Source organism: Varroa destructor, unplaced genomic scaffold, assembly GCF_002443255.2.
Source record: "Varroa destructor unplaced genomic scaffold, Vdes_3.0 BEIS01000001.1, whole genome shotgun sequence".
NCBI classification, from domain to species: domain Eukaryota; kingdom Metazoa; phylum Arthropoda; class Arachnida; order Mesostigmata; family Varroidae; genus Varroa; species Varroa destructor.
The window spans coordinates 173,395-177,013 of NW_019211454.1; the positions used below are offsets into that span (position 1 = coordinate 173,395).

The 3,619-nt window shown below is 38.5% G+C and overlaps 1 protein-coding gene across 8 annotated transcripts in view; it reads left to right on the plus strand.

Moving 5' to 3' along the window:
• LOC111255384 (DENN domain-containing protein 11-like) overlaps window positions 1-2,182 on the plus strand; it is a 38,922-nt gene extending 36,740 nt beyond the window's left edge. For 7 of the 8 annotated variants that reach the window (XM_086976204.1, XM_086976207.1, XM_086976192.1 and 4 more), the window contains one exon: window positions 1,335-1,884. The gene's annotated coding sequence lies outside the window, so the exon portion shown is untranslated. Of the gene's footprint in view, window positions 1-1,334; window positions 1,885-2,062 lie in introns of those variants that run through there. The other variant, XR_015317978.1, reaches the window with a different exon arrangement.
• Window positions 2,183-3,619: the final 1,437 nt, after the last annotated feature.

The window sequence follows — 3,619 nt, forward strand, 5'->3', positions numbered from 1 at the left end:
TCAGAGTGAGTTTCAATTGATATTGATTCCGCATATTGAGGCAAGCTAAAGTTAGTATATTCATGATTTTTAATAGTAAAATCTTCAGTTTTTTCATACTTGTGTATTAGAGGGAGCTGAATCATACGAAATAGCTGTTGTAGTATTCCATAGTTGAATTTGGATGAAGCCATGTACTAGGATTTGAAACAACATCAGGGCCGAGGTGCCCCACGTACTTAGCTAGAGCAGTAATTTCTATTACTCTTTCCTTTTTTCTGGGCACAGTTTAGTAATACGCATTTTGTAGTATACGGCTATTTCAGCTCGCAAAAGCATACTTTAGGTGCCCACAATGAATCCTCTGCTAGTTGCTATTGAGGAATCACCATTAGTTTCTGCTACATCTTCAACGTGCTTTGTAGAAGTAATTGACAATACAGTAGAGGCGGCAGGTTCCAATATAGTTTTAGTTGTAAAAGTAATTGCCGGTGTTGTAGGAGTTATTTCAGCAGTGGAGACTATGGTAGTGGTAGTGAAAATACTGATGGCATGTGCTCAGCGCAGAAAGGTGGGATATGGTTATCTGTATGAAAATTTTTGATAGAATTTGCGAGCGGGGCGTCGGCCTAAGAACATGTTCCTATTTTTTCAAAGGCAACAGCTCAACCATAAATAAATAAGTAAATATTTCTGCGACTTATTGCTTTTGTTTTCATAACTAACAATTCGGAAAATAATGGGCTAGAAGTGTAATCAACATTTACGCTTGTCAAGCACGGTTGCAAAGTAACCTGGTACTAAAGTAAATATTTCGAATTTTATATCCAGTACTGCCGTTAAGTGCTTCGGGCTACTGCCGTAGAAAGAAACCACCTTTCATATTTTCTATATTTATAGACAAAAACTTAGTCACTGTCATAGGGATGGTATGAGGGCCCTGGAGTAAATTTTAGGCTTGACAGAAGGGTCGCCAACGGAAATTGCTAGGTTATAAGTCTGGAATCGTACTCACTCTGCTGTAAGTACTGTGAACATTATAAAACTGTCTTCCCACGTGCGTTTCTCCCAACGTGCTTATAAGTTAGTTACTAAACTTTTGTTGACAAAGTCCAACGAAAAAATTGAAACATGTGTAAGCGCAAATACATAAAATCATTAAACATTATATAATAGCTAAAGAAAAAGACGAAGAAAGCATAAGGAAAAATTAGTTGCAGCATATTGAAAGGGAAGAGTGTTAAGCTACCAATTAACTTTCGTCATATTAAGCGATAATTATTATATCGCATGTACGTTATTAGTAATATTTTTTCGATTTTTTTATAATGTTTTAATTTTTTATTGACTTATAGGATGCCATTCAACAATTTGCTTTTTGCTGCTTGAGGAGAGCAAGGCTACGTGCTGCCCGAGAGAAAGTGATAAAAATTGTTCCGTGTGTGATCACTAGCCCGGAGATATAAGCCACCGAAATCGTATATTTGGCCATGTGATTTGTGAAGAACCATTGCAAACGCCTGTCGCACAAGAGGCTGATGACTTTGCATGGACGCCTGTTTAAATCTAACATTATTCGAGGAATGAGAATACTTGGCTTTCAACTTGCTTGCTTGCGGTAATCTTTACTTGGATAAAATTGTTAACGCTTCTTCTATAGAAGCTGCAGTTCTTCTATAGCGTTGAAATTCTGCAGTGACATTATGATGGCATATTTTTAACCTTAATTCACAGAGTACAAGATTAGCTAGATCCGCTAAGTTCGAGCATTCCGATAGAAAAACCAGAATATTTTCTTTTTTTAGCAAATGTTTGATGAAACTGGAGATTCATAAATTTCATATGTAGTAATGAGATTATTCATTATATTCATGATATATAATAAAATATATCTCGTATTTGTAATAGAGTTGTTTTTTTTGAATAACTAAGTACTTGGCGTGGCGTTCCAAGGGTCATCATGCTTCTGTCACACAAACGTATAGATAGCATTGTGAAAGCCAGTACACAGTGATATATAACAGTCCAATTTCAATCACTAATAGTGAACAACATTGTTCTTCAATGGTTATATGACAAGCAGATGTGTCGCCGCTGATGAGAAGAATCGATGATCACGCAGACAGAAGGAAAGGATAGATCGCTTTTTTATTACAAAGAAAAAAAAAGAACCGAAAAGAGGCACCTCGTAATATCAACTTACGGTTCGATTCACAGTTGAATTCGGTTTTGTAAATCTGAAAAAATTGTTGAAGATTAATTTTCATCATTCATCGCTGTTGTACTTGATAAGACAGCTCTGTTGTAAGTGAAAAATGCCCCATAATCTTCTGAAACGCTTCATTTTTAATAATATCTGTAATTAAAGCATTCCTAATTAAGAGGTTTTGCTAAATTATGATACAGTACTCGAAACTGGTTATTTCAAGGGTCAAATTAATTATATCTTTTCAAGCTTTTTTATATGACACGCATTCTAAGGCCTAGTTTTTCTTAATAATCGTAGCCGCTGAGCGCGTGATACTTAATTAGGCATTTTAATTCCCTTCCATATTAACAGAGCCAGCAAACAATTTAACTAACATTATTTTTATCATGTTAATCTTCCAGATAAGATAATGTATAGTAAAGTATCGCTATAGTTCGATATAATCATCAGCGAAATTTAATCACAATCACCGTTTGTCCAATTTTACTTTGAGAAGTACAGCTTTTTAATGAGGCAACGTCCCAGTCATTTTCTTTGTCGTATTCGCATCTAAAGCTGGCGTCTACTGAAACCACTCAATGGTTGCTGACTAGCCGGGACGGGTGTTCCGGCGTTCAAAGCATTGCTGGGTTGTATTGCAATAGTAAACCACGAAGTTCCTTCGGGCGAAGCTCAATTAGGATCAACAACGACAAAGGCAAGAGTGCAGATGCCGTCAATCTAATCTTCTTTTTAAGGACAAATGAGCAGGTAAACTGAATTACATGCGTGCTATACACGATTATTTTAAAGTTAGACAATATCTAAAAGTACATATTGGGCACATATGTTATTTTGGTTTTAGCTGTCAACGACGGTCTTGCCTCTGAGATAGTCCGAAAGGAAAATGAAAGGAACAGAATAGAATGACAGCGAAATATACGAAGGATTTACGTGTTAAAGCAAAGGGGCACCATTGAAGAAAAACAAGAACCGCAAAATATTAGTTTGAACAAGCAGCAGTAACGTCTGAAGTTAGGGCAGTAGTAGCGGTAGTCAGATTGTGTCTGTGTTGAAGTTACTGACGATGGTCGTTGATGGTCTCCGTTAAGAATCGTTTGTTACCCGACTGTGAAGTAAGTAAGGAGCCAATGCTGTCACAGCCGCATCATCGAGCTGGGTTTCAGCTTCTTGGGAAAGGGCGAGTGATGACCGCGGGTTGACTGGCACTTCGGTGGCTGCAAGTGCGCTCCAGTACCGCCCCTGCGACGCGGATAGCGCGAACAAAATGCGCTGGCAGGGAGAGATGAGGGGTTGAATCCGAACCCGAAGTGCCCGACGAGCAGGCGAGTAAATTGAAGCGGACAGCGAGCCTCGCGCGACTAAGCCTGGCGGCGGCAGAAACAGCAGCAAAAGTAGCAACCACGATCGGACAGTCTGCTTGGGCGTGGA